Raw genomic sequence first — 21,075 nt, 5'->3', positions numbered from 1 at the left:
ACTTGCAGCTCTCCTCCGGGGAGCTGGCTGGGCCCCGTGCCCCTGGGACAGGCTCTGCTCTTTTTGACGGCAGGGCTATTAATGGAATAGAGAGGGGTTTTTGTTTGTTTGTTTGTTTGTTTTCATTTCTACCTCGCCCGAGTGCCTGTTGGCCCTTCTTTTGTCCTTGTTCTCTTGCTGTTTATACTGCTGAAGATTTTCGCTCTTTAATTGCCTTCGCTAGGTCCAACTAACTCGGCTTTAACAATTCTCATCTCCAGCTTTCGAAGACCAGGGGCTGAATGAACTCCGGAGCAGCACAGATGGAGTACAGGCAGGAGGATTCGAGGGACAGCAGCTTTTCTCTGCCAGAGGAGGTAACAGCCAATGTCACTGTTCCTAACCAGAAAGTTTGTATTATATAAGATACCACATATTTTTACTTTTTCCTCATGCCTCGCAAATTGTGCTCTCTTCTGTCTTCTCTCTGATGCGTTAAGTCTGATGCCCTCCTGCAGCCATCCCCCGCGAATCCTTTCTCCCCTTTTTAAAGATATAATTTTGGATGGGCTTTGCCCTTTTGACTTGAAGGCATTCCACACATCCTCCATTCACCAGACCCGAGTTCCTCCCTCTAGGTGCCTTCTCTAGTCAGGGCTCGTCATTTCTCAAAGCGTGTCCTTTGAACCAAGCAGCCCTGCCGCCTGTAGCGTGGCTTGTCCTCCCCCTCAGCCCACGTTGTATTAATTGCTCCATCCAAGGTTATTTTCACATCTCTCTTCCTTACCAAAACCGTGCCTAAAATAGCACCCCCTCGTGTCACTATTTGGTGCAGAAATCTGCCGGCTGTCAGCAAGTTGAGCGTTTCCCATTTCTTTCTGCTCAGCAGACGTTGCTGCTCGGCGGGTGGCACTGGGAGCTGTGCGATTTCTCCCTGCTTTTCTCTGCCGAGGTCACTCCTTGGGGTGCTCCTGGGATTAGAGGATCTGTTCCCAGCCAGCCCTTCCTTAGCAAGGTGAGGTGCTGTGAGTGCATTTTAAAAGTGAGAGCTGTCAGAAAATTTGCGCGTGCTACACAATTCATGCTCTAGCAATTTTGTCATCTCCTGGAGAGCAGTGCAACTCGCTCTCCGGCAGCACGATCGACTGCCAGAGGGAGTGCCAGATAATTTTATAGAATAGTTATCAATCCCAGCGATTTCAGGGCTGGTTTCCAGGACACTTGGGATGCCCAAATCCCGAGGCACCAAGGCACCGAGCCTGCAGATTTGCACCAGCAGCAGGAAGCTTGTGTGGATGCAGGCATCTGACTGCGGAGCGGTGTCCGGTTGCGAGGCGTTCGATGACGTTTGAGGAGTGACACTTCAGAGAGGATGGCAAGGCATTCCAGCAGTTTTGAACGCCTGTTTCTCTTTCGGAAATGCACTTTTGAGTTCCCTTTGATTAACACATGTGGGCATTACTTTATAATAGCATTTCATGCTTTGATCGAAACATTATGTGACCGAGCACAAGCATTTTGCAACTACCTTTAAATGGGAAGCATTTAATTGTTTGGGGTTTTTAGGGAGAAGAGGTGCTTTCATGATTATTATCAGGGCTGTGTCCCTGCAAGGCCTTCTCAGACTGGCGAAGGTTGAGAAATGCTGTGCGAGAGGCCCTGGCACACAGGGAGAGAGCGAGCACACCTTGTTATGCAGGACGGAGAGGCCGATGACTTAACAAGGGAAGAGGATGCTGTGGGGAAGGTGTGCCGAGGTCTGGATTCTGGGATTTTATCTGTGACTAAAAGCATTTCACAGTAGAGTTAGAGTAAGCTGTGCTGTGCAGCCCAAGCAGCGCAGCGTGATTTCATCAGACTTGAGAAAATAAGCAAGACAGGGAAATTTATTGTTGCCTCTTCTCCTGGGTAATTTCCCCACCTCGGGGCTTAGCGCAAGGTGCTGACTTGCAAATGACACATCATTACGAAGCCAGCCCAGAGCTGCAAAGCATCGCTGGGAAAGTGGTCGGGAGAGCGGAGGAAGCTGCCTTTTGGACCTCGTTCATCCTGGTGCGGGACCTGCTCTGGGAATGTGTTGATTTAATTCCCACAAGTTGGTTCTCGGATGGTGCGAATAAAGCTGCTGACAGTGACTGAAATGGGATTTGACACTGGAGAACCTGTTAGGCTCAGTAAACGTAGGCCTGTTGGGAAGCTTCAAAGGGTTGTATTTTAAGCCACTTTCCCCCCATCTATCACTGATTTAGTATTTTTGAATCTCTGGCAACTGGAGTTTTTATGATGAATGAGCAGAAGTTGACAATAAAGCCACAGAAAATGAAATGCAAGAAAAATCGAGAGCTAATTATATTAAAAAGTGTACAGACTCTCTTTCCTGATTGTTTGTGTAAAAATCAAGTATTTGAGAAATGGTCTCAATGAGTTATGCAGCAGGTTTGAAGACAGTCTGGCTTCTTTGATAAAATATGAACTATTTGAAAGATTTATAAGGGTCAGAAATCCTGCCGAACGTTTTAGTATTTAGAGCAGCAGGAAACCACTCTGCGATATTTTTAAAACAGGTATTTACTCAAGTAATTGGTTACTTTTTATGTGGAATAAGAAAACCTGGTGTAGCTATATTGGAGACTTGACATAAAAGAGAGGTATGTAATTTGTGAGCAAAACAGGGTGGAATGTACACATTGTACCTGGGGAGGTATTTCGAGAAAGACAACTCCTTGAGACAAAAAGCCAAAACAACAGACAAGCTAGGTTGCATGCCAGGATTGTTTATTCCTTAGTTAATCAGCTGTGTAATAGGTGTCCAGAAACAATCCCTTCTGCCCAGGTAGTTTAAGTTTCAACCTTTGCAAGCTTTGTGGCCTTCATAAAATGGATTACATGGAAGCTGGATAAAAAACATGTTTCTGAGAACATTTTGATTCAAATAAAAAAAAAAAAGTGGCAATGTTGGTGCCAACAATTTACTACAGAATATACGAACCAGATGCTGTTAAACTATAATTCCAAACAATTTGCCAGAATTATGTATTTGCTTTATTCTTAAAGTCAAACTAAAGATATGCATGTTTTTTATTACTTGTGGATATAAACAAAAATGTGATGTGATTACAACTAATATGAGCCAGATAATGCCAAACAGTCATGATTTCTGTGACTACTGCACTAGCTCAAGAAAAATGGGAGCTCTGTTGGTAATTATGTGCGAAAGGGTCATCAAAATGTGGCTGCTCAGATTGAGGCGTATCAGGCTGCAGTCTGCTTAGTCACCAGATAAAGAACATTGGCCAAAACCATCTATTTCTCCCCTTTTCTCACAGTAGCACTTTTTTTTTTCTTTCTTAAGAGAATGGGGAAGAAATCTGTAAGGCATGCTGAGTTACTTACATTCTTAAGTAATATAATACAGGGAAGGGACTCTTGTTATGTGATTCTTGCAGGCAATCTCTGACTTGCCAGTTCTTACCCAGATGAGCTGCTTTGTGATGGTTAAAGAGACAGACATTGACGTCAGGACTGCCATCTTGAAAGGACAGAGTGAGTTTTAGGAGGAGTTTTTATGCCATTACATGTCATTCAGGTTATAAAGGGTTCTAGCTGGCACTCCCACAAGCTGAAACAGTCTTCACCTACTGTCAAGAGGCTCTCAGAAAACCTCAAATAATTTCCTCCAGTGAAGTGGCTACCTCAGTCATCTGTGGCTTGACGCAAAGAAGTGCTGAACATCCTGTAACACCCATCTTCTCAGGTCGGACTCCAAGTCAGCTGGGAGAAAAACACACCAGAAACTAGAGAAAACAGTTTCGAGAAGAAGCTTGGATTCAGAGAATTGCTTGCTGAAGTCACCAAAACCGAATTCCCCTGTGTGTTACAAAGAAAAGAAGAGTCTGCAAAAGATTTGTCACGGAGTCCTCGGTCTCATCCAGCCAACGGGCTGCTGGGACACAGCGAGCTGTCTCCTGACCAAGTGCTACAGCGTCAGATCCTGCTCAGAAAAGCATGGAAACTCATCATGTCTTTTCTGTAGAAATCATGTTTGATTTTGAGGAAAACATCCTTTTTTTTTTTTTTTTTCAATAAAACAAAAAGTTCTCTGGGTCCCCGTCAGAAGACCACCTCTTATATGAAGTGCCGTCTTGGTTTTACATCATTTAAGGTTAACGTGCTTCACTGTGGGCAGGATCAAAACCTAGAGGTGAACCTCCACCTGCAGCACAAGAAGATTTTGCATTTTTGAACCCACCAAGTCCTGAAGCAATAGCTATAGGAGAAAAGAATTAGCACTACAATATTAATGCCAAAGCCTAGTAAAATGACTTACTGGTGTCATGGCTGATATATCTACCAGACACACCCAACGTATGTGTGCTTACGATGCAGTTATATGAGGCAGAAGTTAAAGATGAGGGAGATTTGCTAGTCCCAGGGTGTCCTTCTCCTTGGAAGTGCCAGATTCTTCCTATGTTTGGTTCCTCGGGCTTTCTCCACATGAGGAAGACCCAGCTTCATCAGTGGCGTTTCCAACTTTTTCACTGGACTGGGAGTCCTGATACAGTTTTTCTCCCCCCTTTTCTTCCATCCACCTTCTTGACCCTGCTAACACCTTACATCCTGAAGGAACCACAAGCGATAGTGCCAGGAAACACTCGAACCACACTGGGTTGCAATCGAAGTGGACATTGACCACATATTTTTTTTCCTCTGGAATAAAACTGTCTTGGCATTCCTGTCCTTCCAATTCATACTACCCCTACCAAGTTGCAGCCAGGCCAAAAAAAATAAAATAAAATGCTGTTGTCCGTCGTGTTAGGACTATCAGAAACTCAGGTCAGGTAACGGGACTATAATTCCATGGGGCTCGCCAAGAAGGAAACATGCCAGTGTAATTATAGTGGTAATTATAGCACCGTAGTCACCGCCCACAAAGTACGACTCTCTGCAGAGCACAATGATTCCAGAATCAGAGTCCAAACAATATAATGCTCGTGAATTTCCCGACCCGCCAATCCTGGCTCTCGCTCTGATTGACCTCAGATTGAAAGCGAATCCGCCTCTGCCGTGAATGGCCCTGCGGCTGCCAGCAAACACAAACTGAATGGATGCTTCGCCTGCCTCTCCTCCGCTTTTTCTCCACTGATTCCCTTCAGCCAGCAGCTGATGCTGAAGCTAAGGGCCGGTTTTTGTTTTCATGCTGGACCTGACAAATTAAACACAATTCTGCAGAGCCAGCGAGCATACAAGGGGCAGAAACGCCCCTCCCCAGTCCCACTTTGGGCTCCCATTGCCTTTGCATAACCCCATTTCTCTTTGTACATGTAGATGGTCTTCCCCCAGCTTGGGGACTTCTCAGCACAGTTGAGAGAAGAACTAAACCATACCTTGGTAGCTATTCCTGTGGCCTAACGGCCTCTCATTTCACTCTGACGGGATCTGACACACGGCACACAGTCTGTAAACCCAGTCGGGTGGGAGGTATTGTGTGTGGTGGTCCATTTGGGACCACCCAACACGTGTGGGTTTGTATCCTTCCCGTCAAATAATAACTACGTTGGACTGAAATTCACATTACAATAAATAAGTGGTTCAGCGAATAATTATTTGTCAAACGTGGGCAGCTGAGTCTAAAACCACTCCCCAAATGTTATCAGTTCTGTGCAGGACTTGCCGACAGCCCGCAGTAAAACCAGGGCTCCCTGCAGGGAGCAGTCGCGGTGCCGAGGCCCTGCTGGTGGCTCTCAGAGGAGCAGCTGCCGAAATGGGAGCGGGCAGCCTTCAAAGCACAAGGGAAGTCCTGCTGCTGCCGTGGGGTCTGCTGGTTCCACTGGGACCACTGAGATGCAGGGAACCTGTCTGAGCCCAGCCTTCCGCAGGGCTGATGCTAGCCTCTATTTTCAAAGCATCTTAAATTATTACTTACCACAAATAACTTGCTGTTTGCCACTGCGATGTGTATGTTGCCTGCGTCTTCCGTATCTGTATTTATTCTGAGAATGAGTTTTTATTGTGATTAATTAGGGTTAGCTTTTGCTTTCTGTGGAAACCTTTTATTTTGCTGGGCTGTGGTGGCAGGAGCTCTGTGCTGTTGTTTATCCATCGCCATGTGCTTGCTCTGGGTACGATGTGCCCCATGTATCCACAAGCACGCACGCCTGCTTCCAGTGGGATCCGACGCCAGTGGAAACACGTTCTTCAAAGAGATAGCTAATTACTGAAGACCTTGTCTAACGTTATAGCAGGACCAATAGACTCTTTGAACCGGTTTAGTATTCATAATAATACATGGTTCGGAGCTGAATAAAAGGCTATAATTCTTTTGAGGGGTTCCACTGACATAATAAACCACGAGAGCTCAGCTAGTCAGCAGAAAGCAAAGATTGGATTATAGCTGGGCTCATCGGCGTGGTACCCTACACGGCGGTTTCTCATGTCTGCAGAGGAATTATTTCAGAAGGTTTTTAATTCGTATTTGAAATTACTTTAAATCTATACCCCAAAATAGAGGAACTGCCGGCCGTTGTTTTCTGTAAGAAAACCCTCAGAGATAATATTTGCTTTCTTCTCTACTTTGGTGTAATCAGATTTTATTCTGGACGTGTGTCCATGAATGGGATTCAGTCCTTTCGCCCATCCAACCCCAAATAGGCCGTGGTGCTGCAGAACACCAGCAGCTGCAGGTCTGGCTGGTGCATGGATGCCCCCCGGTGCTGCCCTTCAGGTGGCTCTTCTCCCACCTGCTTAGCAGTTTTGCTGCTCTACGGATGAAGTCTGGAACCTACAATTATTTATATGGATTCTGTACATATACTGGGTGGGTCCTTTTCTGTGGCTGTTTGAGCTAAACCCGTTTTCATAGCCAGTAGAGGGTCCCATGTGCCAAATATGCTTTGACTTTAGGTTGATGTCATATTGCATTTGTAAGTAGTTAGAGACCATGTCAAAATAGAGATGTGTTTATATAAATATTTATATATATTTTTTTGATCACCTCAGGAAACCAACTCAATGACTGAGGAAATAAATAGGCATGGAAAAAATCATAAGGGTATTGTTTATGAGCAGATTACAGTCAGATGATAATAACAAGCAGAATGAATAAACTGGAGAGACAGAACTGACATGATGGATACTAGCTTTAATACCATGTACTGAGCTTTCAGTACATCTTGTTTTAGGATTCATATTTCTTGAAAATCCACAGGAAATAAATTGGACTCTGGGTAAATGGCTCAGCCAGAGCTGACTGGAGGCTGGAATGTGCAGAATGAGACCACAAACAGCATGTCCATGGTCTTCTGCTGTCTCCCAGGACTCCTCTTTTCTCTGCCTTTTCAAATCTCTGTGTTTAGTCAAGTTTGTGTTCTGATAATTTATGCACACTGGATGAGGTAAATGCTGTCTGGTCTTTTGTGTCTTCCTCCACCAGCGGCTTTGCAGGGCTCCCTGAGAGCATCTGCTGGGACTCCTCTGTGCATTTAACGTCCCCAGCTGGCAGGTGGGGACTGGTCCTCCCCAGCCCCCTGCGACACACGGGGTGTTTCATCCCCAGCGGGAAGGGAACAGGCTGGCTCTGGCTTGAACACGGGGTGGCCGTGGAGCAGCCCCTGCTCCTGGGGAGCGGAGCACTAGCAGCCTGGAGGAGGGCACAGCTCCCAGTGGCATGTGGCCGGTGACACAGCTCTTTGTCAACCTGTCTCACCCTTGGGCTGGGGAGCGTGATGGAGAACTGGCACAGCAGCGTTAACTCTGAGTGCCTCTAGCTGCCAGAGTCTTTTTGGGAAACTGTTTTGCAGGGCACAGTTTAGAACAGACTCGAGACTGGTATAAATTGCGCTGAGGTCAGCCTCGGCTTGGATGGCACTAGGATTAGATTGCCAGAAGGTTTTTCAATAATAACAGCAACCATCCTAACTAGTGACACAGTAATACTCATTTATATGATTTATGGGAACACTGTACGTAGTGATTCCAGCATATACAAGCAGGACTGAACTTCTTTTTAGCCTCCTGAATAGAGGCAGCCGTGTAATGCACACAGGAGCTTAGTGCTTGTAGGAATATCCAGCACTGCCTGTGGCTGGAGGAGCTGTTTACATCCATCATTTCTACTGGCCCCATTAGGAGCTTTTGGAAACAGTAAGGAAATTTCACCGGTCTTGAAACCAAGAGACCAGGTAGCCTCCTATCTGCTTTATGTTTCCGTGTTCATCTGCCCACTTGTGTAGCACAGTCAGGCACGGGGATGTTGTTTGTATTTGGGTCTCGATTATCAGTGAGCATAGAGCTTGTATTGTCTTGGCTGGGCCCCTCATTGTGGGCAGACTGTCTGACTGCAGTGGGTTGAGTCCTGAGATCATACCAGCAATTCTTCCTCCACAGCCAGTCTCCCATTATAGGCTGTTGGAACACACTGGGGTATTTCCAAATTCTTTTCTGCATCTGTCTGGGAGGGTTACGGAGTTCCCTCAGCATTCGCCTTTCTTTCAATGAACGTGTGTGGCAGTCTTGATGTACTAAACAGGCCAAAATCTTGGGTTTTGCGTTTGCAAAAAAAAAAAAAAGTAGGCTGTTCAGTTCCTTCATTGCTGGGTAAGATTCGTTAGGTACAGAAGCCACAGTGTACCCACAGCAGAGCGCTCCTTGCACAGTGCAATCCAGGGCACCCTTGGAGATGCAGGGGGAAACATGGCTATATATACTGTGTGTGTATACATTCCTCACCGTGTGCCTGGAAAGCAACATTCAGTACAGATGTCCTCAGCTGGCTACAGAACAGTGAGAACAGCCTCACACTGGCCTTGTGACAGTGTTATGCAAGATCGAGTGCGGGAGCCTGACGTGTATTTTGTGCATCTACAGCCCGAACAAAGCAAACTCCAGAGGCTCAACGCAGCTGAGCTTGTGCGTATTAGCCACCCTGCAAGAAATGAGGGGAAAAGAGGAAACGTATCACATCCCAGGGAAATCCAGACTTACTCCTGGTCTTGACATAGAAGATCTTGGCATTATAACATCATTCACTCATTGTCCCTACTAGGTATTTCGTGTGGGACCCATGTTTATGAGGTGATGTGTGGCTGCTGAAAACTAGCAGGGCTCCTGTATCTGCAGGGGATCCTGTGTCTGCATGGACCCAGAAGCGAGCAAGTGAAGGAGAAGATGGCTGCTGTGAAGGGGGGAGGTACTGCAGTGACACAGGGAATAGCAGCACAGAAAAGAAAAAAAAAGTATATATACAGATACGCTGTTTGCTGATTAGAGCTTTAGGGACTCACCAGTAACCACAGGCTCCTGTTTAGCAGTGGAATACTGATTTTGCTCTCAAAAACTGTATAAATTCCTCAAGTGGTACAATCACTGCCTACCAAGAACCTCACCTGGTTCAAATGCAGATCAACATCATCTTCAAGGTGTTTTAGGGGAGATGAGATGGATTAGTGATTGGAGATCAGCTTGGTTTTGAAGTTCTTTTAGGTAATTTTGTCTAAAATGCGTTGAGTATTCCCCTTTTCCAGTCAAAATCTCAATTAATTAGCTAACATATTAGTTCTGTGCCTATTCTGTGAAGTTTTGAGCAAATCTGAATGATTTCCTGAAGCCTACTAACAGCTGCATCACCTTAGTGTGCCAAAGCGCGTCTCCTAAAATAATCAGATGATTAAACGTCCCACCAGGAGGATACGATTTCTCTCAAATTGATGTCTGCTCCCTGCAAATTTAAACTTTATCTCATTAAAATGATTAGGAGTTCCTTACTCTCCTACCAAATATTCCCTCCGTGTTTTAAGGATACGAATGACATAATCTAAGTGAAGATATTTTCAGTTCTCACATCTTGGGTTAGGTCATGTATCATTCTCTGCTATCTCACTCGAACATTGATGGGTTTGAATGACATTCGGCAGACTGGGGTACCACCAGTTCTTTTGTCTTGGTACTTGGAAACTGCTGATGGTGTTGGAGGCGCCATAGCTAAACTCCAAATATATTCCTCTCTCGGTTGGAATTCCACTGTGGTTGTCTGCTACGTGGGGATAACGGTAGATTTGTCTGTAAATGAAAGCTTCAATAGTCATTGCATTGACCAAGTCTATCTTGGCATTTCTTACTGCTGCCGTTGGGTCTGCCGAGGGCAATTTAGGCAGATGCCTCTGGCTGTGCTCCAGCACCTGACTTTGTTTCTCTCTTGTTGCCATCTGACCAGTGCTGTGATGACGGAGCCCTTGGAGAGCTCCCTCTGGTTTAAAAGTGCCGTCCGATGTTGGCTGAAGGGCAAGGGTCCTCCCTTCTTCCTCCCTGGAGAGCGGGCTCGTGTTTCTTCTCATCACATTCTTTCTCTCCTGCTGTCACGTCTGCCAGCCTTTAATTCATCGAGCTGTTTCAGAGCCAACCTCCTCTCTTGTGACACCAGGTACACTGAACTCTGTCCCGGCGATGTGATTTTCCACCAGGCACACCTGCTGCTCACTCGTGTCGTTCTCCTGCACTGTTCTCCTGAATCTGGGCTTCGGTCACTGCAGACTGGTCCAGCTCGGGACAGCTGGTTCCCACCAGCTCGTGGAAATGGCGTCAGCGCATGGGGAATCCTTTGGGACGTCAGCGCATCACAAGCTGATTTCACCACAGTTTTTCTCAGAGGCCGCACGGGGAGCACTTCATCTCTGTCACCCTGGAGGAATGGCAGGGGAAGCGTGATTTGCCCCCAGAGGCAGCACTTGTTCTACTCCCACCCACTGGAGATGTCTGAAAAATGTCCAGGGGAAAATACGTTAGCACAGTTAACAGACAGATGAACTCACTCCAAAACAGCACCCTACTGAGCTGATTCGGCTGCATTTCACAGGTAAAACAACACTTAGTTGAAGTCCCTCAAAGCCCAGCAGCACCAGAGAGAGTGATCATTTCATCAGAAGTCCACTCAAGTTATAAATGTGAGCTTCTCTAAGAGCTGGGTTTCTCGTGTAGTCTGATGGAGCTGATAATTACAGCTTATTTAATTTTTGCAGTTTCCATGTGCTTCAGCAGCGCCCGTTTTCCATGGCTCAGAACTGTTTCTGGCTTTCAGGCTGTCAGCGTCATACCTTCACCAGCAGCTGTGTGGCCAGTGTTTTACATGGGCCTTGGGAAGGGTGGCTGATGGTGACTCTGCTGCTTCAGCAACTTCTGTTTTTCCCTGATGTGGTTTCCCTACACTTGGGCAATCCTGTCACTGGCGACCTTTGCCTCTATTCTGCCTAAAAATTCATCTAGCCTCAAACCCACGTGGGAAACAGACGGTCTCCTCCGAGCCGTGGGACACCTACCACAAGCTCGCACTTGGGCCACCTCCAGTTTTTAGCCAGTTCACTAACGATCCTTTTCTGAAGGGCTTCATTCTGTACAGATGATAGGACAGGAAATTACTTACAGATGGGAATTAACAGCTGGTGCCTTAACAAGATCCCTATTTCTGCTTCCCTGGGGGAGTCTGTCTAATTTAGGCTCATTCAGTACCTTCTTTTTCTTCATCAGTGTAGATTTTGAAGTTCCTTCATTCAGTTGTTTATGACCTGACTTTTCACTAGAGCTACTTTATGGAGCCCTTGTAAGAACAAGCATCTTTTCACATCACGAGTTCTGCATTCAGCTCAGTACAAGCTGCCTTGCAAATCCGTCTCCTGGCTGAAGTGCTCCATCAGGCCCTACCACAGCAGTCTCCTCATTGCACATGATGTGCCAGGTTCATCTCCTGCCTCCGTGTGGTATTTCAAAAGGTTTTCGTCATAGCTATCTGCAAAACTGGAACAGGGAACAATGAAAAAAAAATTACTAACAGCTATTGGTACAGGCATAAGGACCTAAAATCCATCATAAGTACTGCAGTGGCTTCTCAGCAGCCCTCCAGCCTGCACAGAGGAGCAGCCTCACCTCCGATATGCTCTTGCACCTTCCAGTCCATCCGCACCCTTCAGCATCTCTTCACCCATCGAGTAACTCCTTCCCAGCTGGAAGACCTTGCCGGCTGTGCTAGTTCTCGCTTGTAAGCTTGCTTACAGAGATTTCACAATTCCAGCAGGCAGGACTTTAATCTTAGCCCCTGCTTCAAGTGCAGGCTGAAATCCTGAGCTTGACCTTTTCAGAGAAGTAATTTCTTTCCCTCTGCAGGCACACCGCAGTGAATGTGCATTCTCCATTTCCCCAAGTAAACCAGGCAGTCTTCTATGAATTTCAGCTAAAAGATACATAGATTGTGTTCTTTGCAGGGAAACTAAAAAGAAGAAAGTCCTTCACAACATATTTCCACCTTACTGAAAGATCTTATTTTTGCACTGATTTAAATTTTGGGGTTAAGGGTATGATGTTGGGCAACGTTTGATAATGGGTGCAGGTGTTATGTGGCTGACCCTGATGGATCCTCACCAACGAGGTGGCCATCACTTCCTGATCATCTTTTCCAACCCTTTTCCTTTGAAGGCTCTGTCTGAGACAGGAGATTGGAAATCTCCGTTAGACAAGCTCGAGTTATTGCTTGCATGGGCTGTATTCTCAGCACAACGTCAAGTGCTGCTGAAGTACTGTGTTAGGCGAGAAGCTAAGATCTCTGTCAGAAACAGATGCAACACAGCAAGCATCTGCTGAGGGAAGTGTCCTGGAGAGAGTAAGTGTGTTCCTGCTTACTGCACCCACTCCTGGGACAGTCCCCAGGGGTCTTTCAGACCTCACTGACACCTACGAACTGTCTGTTCTGTCTCTGCCTCTTCAGGGCTAGTACTTTTTCCATATTAATAGGAAAATGTACATTTTTTCCCTGCTGTTGAAGCCCTGATTTCACAAAAAGCAAAAATTATCTTGGATTTAGGCCCCTACTTGTGTCTCTGTGAGCATATTTCCAAGATCAGGTTCTCTTGCCCACTCATTCATTTGGATCTCCAGCCCAGCAGGGATCACTGCCATAATGATTAATACCCAGTCTTTCCCTTTCATTATTGTTTACCTTTTTATTTTAAATTGGAAGTTTGGATATTTCAGTACATTGTTTGCACAAGGATTTTGTTGTTTTAAGCTTGATTTTTCGGTTGAGATAGGGTTTATTGCCGTGTTAGTATTGTGACTGTAAAGGCACAGTATGTTTTCATCCATGGTGTTCCTTTCCTAAGCAGATCAATCCCAATGAACTCTTACTCAGCAAATGATGTGAGCCTTACCAAACATTTGCTCAGAAAATACATTCTGTGGTTAGGTATACTGGCATGTTTGCTGATACGACCATGTACTTCAACAGTACACGATTGGAGCTGGCCTGTGATTTATGATCGTGGGGTTGATTGCAAAACAACGGTTTGCCGCTTCTTTATTTTAAAATGTGTTGGGTATAGCATAAGGGTAAAAACCAAATCTTCTTTAAAAGTATCTGAAATTTAAGAAGAAAAGACAAAAATTTTGATTTCAGTTCTGCGAATTGTGACATCCTTTTGAGTGCTCTATGCCAAAAAAACAACCCCAAGTGATTCTCAGGGTGTTTAAAAGGAACAGGACTGAGACTCAGTCTTTCATGAGGTTCTGCCAAAGCCCCAAGTAGACGCAGACGCTGATGTCAGAAGAGAGCTGCTGCAATTGTCTTGTTTTCTGTGTGAATGACAATACGTGTGACCGAATCCCAGTGCCCAGCGCAACTCAGTTGGAGTTTTTCCATTGGCTTTGGTGAGAATTGGCTCAAATCCTACATTTGTGTAATGTGTTAATGTGTTAACTGTGTCAAAAACTTTGCGACACCATTGACTATTGTGCAGTTGATGATCTATTGGATGATAGCTGTATCTGAAGAGGACAGACGACCACAGGAATTTCCCGCAGCGTCTGTTGCATTGTTATTAAAGACAGAACGATCGTATGGTTCTGACAGTGCAATTTCATTATAAAACCAGTAGATTTTCCAGGAAGTTAACTTATGGGTTGCCACCTAATCGCCAAACCAATGAGGGGCTGTTAGACTGAACGGAGAACAGTTTGCTTTTGACTGGATGATTATTATTTTTAACCATCGCATCGTTCAGTGTTATTATTTTTGCTCAGGAATGAAAAACAAGACTCTGTGTCCAAGCAATAGATAAATAATATCATAGCAGAAAGTATGGGAGGAAAGCCCTGTATGCCTCCCTGATATTCCTGCCATCAAGGGGTTTATTGTTAAGGGTTGTGTGTGTTTAACGGAATGGCTGAAGCACCTATTTTGTAGCTGTAGTATTTGATTGGCACTAAATAATGAATTTGTTCAGGATTTACATCTATTCTTGGTACCCCAGCAAAAGAGTACCCTCGGTCAGGTCTGTCTTATCATTCCAGCACATTATTAGGACAAACAGTCTCTGTAAGTTCAAAAATGAAGCAATGCCTCACCCCTCAGCTTTGTTGATTAAGCCTGGAACCTGTGCCTTTTCTTTTCTCTGTGCAAAGCAAAGCATGCTTTTTTTTTTTTCTTTTTTTTTTTTTTTTTTCCCCTTTCTGTTGTTGGTGATGAACTTTCACTGCTTACACATTTTGTTCTGTTAAGTGAGAGCTCTTCATTTTCAACAGCTCCAGTCTCTCAAACTCCTTGTAGTGGCCATGGCTGAACCCCGAGGTCCTTTCTTTGGTTTGACTCTGCCTCATGATCCTACTGAGCTCCAGTTGATTTAAATGGGAGTTTTGCTTGAGGAAGAGGAGGAAACTCAGGATTTGGTGCAGCATGTTCTGGGAAAGGACATTCACCCATAACCTATATTGCCTTGACTTGGCAGTATTGTTTTATCTTGCATATCTGACAATCTCCCTTTCACTGCTTACGTAAGAAAATCGTTTGTACTGTCAACAGCTCTGTTTAACCTTTAATAATAAAATTAGTAACTAAAACCAAGAGGCCCAAGTCCTGAGGCCCACTTTTGGGTAGTGTTTCCATTGAAGCCTATGACAGTTTTGCCAGGGCCAGCTCTGGGTAAGCCCTGAATATTGAACTCAGCTTTTACCCCAGCAAGCTTTTTCAGTAGTCTCTTGTTTCTGCTCTACAAAGAGCAAGTAGGGCTACAGTGGCAGGGAAGGAAGCGTTAGGAGAACCTTGCTGTACTTTCCATTTAATGACTTTATTGGATGAGACGTCTGATGATACCAGGTTTTTCTAATTCTTATTTTTGTAAGCTGTCTGTTGCGCAGAAATGTCAGTTCTGGGCATATGTTCCTGTCCCTGGAGTCTTGTTCAGACATTAGAGAAACATTTTCTAACTCAAAAGATAAACACTTCTGCTAGAGTTCAGGGACGGAAATTGTTTTCATCGCAGCAGGTGTTGCCTATTAGTTCTACTAGAACTAAAACCCGAAGCTGGGCTTTAAGCGAGATGCATAATCAAACTCTTACATCATTGTGAGATGTACCGTACTTGAACCTTTTGCTTGCTGAGACTGTATTTCCTCCAAGAAACATCCTGTTTTGCAATCCCCCAAATTCCCCATGTGCCATACAGCATTAGGGATTTCATCACCTCCTGGGCACACAGGCTATGCTTTCTGCAAAAGACCCGAAGGGAGGGAGAGACAGAAAGCCAGACAAGTCAGAGGTTTCCGTGTTTCCTGGTGGGACCATGTGATCTATGAAAGATAGCTTTATTTTTATTCCACACCCCCCTTCTTCGCTTCATGCTGTTTCCATTCTAGACCTGAGTCTGCCTAGCAGGCTGCTGGAGACTGCGAGTTGCATCATTTCAGGGCAAGGATCGGGCTCTGTGCACTCCTGCTCAGTTGTTCCAGGTCCTCTCTTACTTTGAACAGCCTTGCCTGCTGTATTTCTGTCCTTCACCTTGCTGAAGTGACCAGTAATGCACGGTCGTGCATGCTGTCGTGCATGTCAGACCAGTAAAAGGCATCGCTCTTTGTAGATTCAGTTCTTTACCTCCAGCTTTCTTCAGAGTTTATGGCTAAAGACCGCATTTATTTGCAAGTTTCAGCTTTGTATTTGTGGACAGTATAGAGATATATATTTATTAACAGTTCTTAACTTTGCAAGTTGTAAGTCCTTACTTCTTTCTTTTGGACCTAATTTGACTCACCTGAATTCACTGGGTTTGTTAGCCTGGGTTTATAAAGATGTTTGCCAGGCTGCTAACAAGCTCTGAGGGGTGCCCTGAACTGCTCCACCTGAGTCCCTCATCCCCAGAGGTCCCTCTGGGAGCTGTGCCTCCTGCTCCTGGCTTCATTTGGACTTGCCTTAGGAACTGGGCCGTTGCTGACTTTGGTTGTGGCCACCAGACTTGCTCAGCTCTTGCCCAGGTACTGGGGGCTGCATTCCTGGCTGGTGGAGGGGTCACCCTTGGTTCTATTTGTCCACCTCCTGCAGGGCAGCTCGCTGTGTCTCCTGCCTGGCAGGGCTGTGGAAAGCAAGAGTTGGCTTTCAGTTGCTGTGAATGCTTTCAAGACTGGTTTGCTCTAAGCGCTGCTCCCTTGTTGTTTTGTACAACTGACCTGGGTCATGCATTGTGACTTGTCTGCAGCTCTGCTGCCTTTTCACAGGTCTTACCACAGCTGCAGTGCTTGTTTAGCACCAATAGTCTACATCCCTGGTTCTGCAGTCAAGGATATTTGTCTTTCTAACAGTTAAAGGAAAGTGGTCTGGATATACTTTTTCTTGGGGGAGTGGGGTGGAGGCAGTTGGCTTGTTTTGTTGTTCTTGTGTATTTTTTTTCCTTTGTAGTGAAAGAAATGTATGTAGCTACAGTCACTGGTTCCCTGTGTTAATAAGCGCTTAGTCACCTATGAAATTGTAGTTAAAATGGTGCCAAACTCTGAGGGGTGCAAGGAAAACTAGAAGGAAGAGCTCATCTCTAAGATGGTTATGGTCCCAATGAGTTTCACCAAACAACTTTCGTTTTTTGGTGAAACTCATCGGGGCCATAACCGTGTTTTAGAGCTCATGTGTCTTATTAATGCATATTTTGCACGTGATGCATGGTGGGTAGAGGCAGGCAAAAAGAGAAAAATCTTAGCATGCCTATCCTATATGCAAGCTCTGTGAGTAATATAGCAAACTGTGCTGTGTTGGGAGACAATGTATAAATAAGAGAGCAGTCTGGAGAAGCACTTTTTCCTCATCCCACTAGAGGGTGGGTGCAGTTTGGACAAAGCGAGGCTTTGGCTGCCTGAAGGCTGCCTGCTTGGCAAGGCACACAATGGGAGCGTGAGCAGCAGCTCATCATCTAACAGAGGTGGTGGGGCTGTCAGAGGTGCCAGTTCAGAAAATATTCAGCTCAGGGATGGATGCAAGCATTTTGTCTCCGTAGTTCAAGCTCTGTAATCAGAAGATGCTGTGAGTGCTAGTAATATATAAATTGATACAAATGTTTTGATTTTCAGTAGCTCATGACAAAAGTGTCTATGTGCTTTTTTCCACTATGGATTTAGAAGTTCATCATGTTGACATGTTCTACTAGGCTCACAGGCACAGCATTTAAAGACACTTCTTTCAAAGAGATGGGAAAAATAGAAGAAATAATATTCCAGACTGTATTTTCTTTTACTTTAATATTTGCAGATTTTTTTCAACAGAAAACATGCATGTAAGAGCCCCTGATTGCAGTCTCTGCTCTGGAAATGAAACGGCTCATGCAGAAAGTAAATAGCTGCAGTTTAGAAAGAATATGCTTCAGTGTATCACCATCAGTATGGTGACTTCCCTAAACTCTACTTCAGGTACAACAGCCTAAAATAGATTGTCTCAGTCTATCTTTACTTTCTTTCCCCTAATCTGTTGGTTTGTATAGTGGGAACTGAGAAGACAATGTTGGTTTAGGGTCGAGCTAAGTATTTCTATAGCTGAACTTTAAAAAGCTTGTCCAGGATAATGTGGAATAAAGATAGGAAAGAATAAAAGCTCATGACGTCAGGGGTTAGAGGATCTCTAAAGAGACAGCAAATCAACCATCCTTAATTTGGTAAGGGAAGGAAAGGGTTTAGAGCTCTGAAACAGGGTGAGGGTCAAGAGAATGTCATGAAACTTCAACTACTGCAAGAAAAATCATTAACATACTTAAGAAAAATGTCACCCTTTGACACCAAGTTGAACTCGTCTGTAGAGTCTAGTCTTGCAGACTGTAGTGAGAGGCCAAAGATTTGATCCTCTTGCAGAGGACTTGCAGTTAGATTAAGCTAAAATGAAAAGGAAGAAGAAATTACGGTCCTCTGACTTGGCCATCGGGTACTGTCATATAGAAATATATCTGGGGTACTACAGCGTGGCATACCCCAGTTGTGTGTAAAAGTAGTACAGCCGTGTCCTGGGTCAAGGGAAGAAGATTGCACAACTGACCCAGGTGCCTTGCAGGCTCTGTGTATCCATTTTTAATTTTCCGTTAAAGTATCAGCGTTGGCCTCCGCTGGAGACAGAAGACAAGAAGATGGATCACTGAGTCTGTTCTGGCCTGATAGTTCCTATGTGTTGTTCCACAGAAAAGGTTGTGATCAACAAAAACACTGCCAACCTAGGTCACTTGCCAGTTTATGAGCAATGGGATTGCTTTGCTGGTTTGTGCAGCCCCAGTTATTTTTGCTGTTATTGAAATGTGACATTGGCTGACAGCTCTGTGGGATCTCACATATGGAGACTTCGTTCCGCAGGGATGGGAGAAACTGGACAAATTGTAGTGGGTTTTCACATATGGGGCCAATTCATGCCTGATGAACTCCTGTGGAAGATGCTGGCACTGCACCAGCCGAGAGACTGTTTGTCATGATTAAAGCGCTTGAAATTTTCTCCCTAATGGGGGACCATGCTGGGTTTCAGTGTGTACTGCTCTGCCGCCGCCTGTTTCTGTTGTTGCTAGCTCTTCTGTAGTTGTTTGTGTTTGTTTAAAAGGCAAGCGGTGAACTAAGCTGGTAGCTGAAGCTGCAAATGGGGTCTAGTTGGATTTAAGAGTGTTTGACACTGTCACCTTCTTCACCATGTGACGTGAGAGGGTGTGAGAATGGGTGACGTGGATTAAGAAGAGTCAGATCATGGAAATGAGACCAGAGTGGTGGAAAGCAGAAGAGATAGAAATACTGTGGTGATTTGCTCAAGGACAGTCTCGGTCCTGCATCCAAGTGGTTTGGGAGGAGACAGTGCTGCTGCAGCTGTGCTACACGTGTCTGCAGAAGATGGAGCCTGAAGATGACCAGGGATGGAGGGGAAAGGAGCGTGGTGGGATTCCTGGAACTGGGAAGGAACTGGGTTGAAAGATCTGTGTGGGAGCAGAGCTGGGGGAAGCTTCACTGCAGCCTGTAGTGTTAGACCCATGCAACGTGCACGGCTGAACTTGGCTGGTGGATTTAATGGGCCACCCTTGCAATATATTAGAGAAGGTGATGAGGGCGTAGAGATGAAGATACAACTGTTGTGCTGTTTCCCAGCAACTTATGGCCATGGTTCAGAAAGCTAAGAAGCGAAGATGCCAGTGAGTGATTTTTGGTAATAAAAAAAAAAAACAAGCTCAGGTCTATTGTTTTAAGAAGTCTCTCAGGTCATACATAATATGGGGCTCACTTCCACTGCTTGCAGCATGTTGTGGAGGAGGGGGCTGGAGGAAGAAAAGTAAAAACCCAAGAGAAAAGAGTGTGAGGCTTGAAAACAGTAGCAGGGCTGTAGTCTTGAAGAGAACCAGAGAGGCATCTTGTCTAAATAATTTAAGATGCTTCAGCTGGCCTGAAAGGGTAAATAATGATCTGGCAAGTGGGAAAAGATTATTTTTAAAGAGCTGACAGTAACGCAGCCTACTAGGAAGGGCAGTGGTAGCCAGACTGAGAGACTAATGTGGGCAGCGGAAGGAGAGGGTGTCTCAGGGTGGTGGGGAGAACTGGAGGCACCTTCCTTTGTAGGAGGTGGAGGCATGCTGAAACAACGATGCCCATGCCTCATTTCATGGTCTTTTGGAGCACTTGTTCTGTTTTCATATGCAGTTAACTTTGGGCAGTGGAAGTAACATTACAAAAAAAAAAAAGAGGGAGTAAGTGTGGCCTCTGAGCTGTTGCTGTGTTGCTAAACCACCACCATCCAGTGCTGGCTTAAGCTGGTGCAGGAGGCTGTAACTAGACAGAGACAAATATGAAGATAAGCTAGGGAGATCAAATAATGTGTCCTGTAAGATGCCAAGAGTGTTCTTTTACACAAAAGTGCTTAAATTCTAGCAAACTGTAGTCAATAGTCATTGCTCTTGCAATATGCTTAAACTCATGTGTAAGCTCTGCTTTAAATTAAGTTGTTAGTGTGGAAATTGTGTATAAATGAGCACAGCAGTCATAGAAAAATCGAATGTGGTAACAGAGAACCCTGAAGTTCCCGAATAAATTCTGATTTATTTGTATATTTTCTGGAAACCAGCAAAACCTGTGAGCATTGTATGTGAAAGCAATGAAAGCACTGTCTAATATGAAAAATCTGCTTTAGAGAAACTTTATTCTGCATGTTTTAGGGGAGGGACTTTGACAGGTAACAGGTCTTTCTCCATTCAGATTTTGAGGCAGTGGCTGGCTGGTGAGGTTTCTGGAATCAGAAGGACACGAGGGTGAGCCAGGGAGGTCATACAGATGTCTGTGGATGGTTCATGAGGAAAGAGAAGTAGGAGAGTAAGGGTGAGGACAAGTGGAGCCAGAGAATACAGCTGTGAGATAAAGGTACAAGGAGGGTGCAAATATTTGTTACACCTGGGGCTGGACTTTTTGGCAACATACTTGAGTATGTGCATTCAGAGTGTAAGCTGGGAGTATTAAAAAAAAATACTGTGTTATTGCCTCCCATGTGCATGTAGAATCTGCCTGCAGAATCTCAGGCAAGTCTTCTCCCAGTCTGGAGGTAGCTTTGGTTTCACATGTATGGTTTTTGAAGGGCCACCTCTGTCAGCCACTATGTGGTATTGCTGTAAAATACGAAATAATAATCTTGCTCCCTGAAAGCCAAATCAAACCACAGGACAGATCTGACAGCTGTCCAAGCAACTGAAAACAATCAGTCATAAAACAAATGCCTAAGTCAACAAATAGAGAACCAAAGAAATATCGAGTGAGATTAATCACTATCAGTTGTTCCAAGATTTTATAACAAAGGGGGCAGGAGGAGGGATT

At 45.0% G+C, this 21,075-nt stretch overlaps 1 protein-coding gene across 1 annotated transcript in view; it reads left to right on the top strand.

Moving 5' to 3' along the window:
• Nucleotides 1-21,075, top strand: part of BNIP1 (BCL2 interacting protein 1) — a 213,849-nt gene that overhangs the window by 68,527 nt on the left and 124,247 nt on the right. The window contains exon 7 of the mRNA XM_083798724.1: nt 261-356. The gene's annotated coding sequence lies outside the window, so the exon portion shown is untranslated. The remainder of the gene's footprint in view (nt 1-260; nt 357-21,075) is intronic.

Source organism: Anser anser (genome assembly GCF_964211835.1).
Source record: "Anser anser genome assembly, chromosome: 14".
NCBI lineage: Eukaryota > Metazoa > Chordata > Aves > Anseriformes > Anatidae > Anser > Anser anser.
This window is presented reverse-complemented; position numbering and strand designations above follow the sequence as displayed.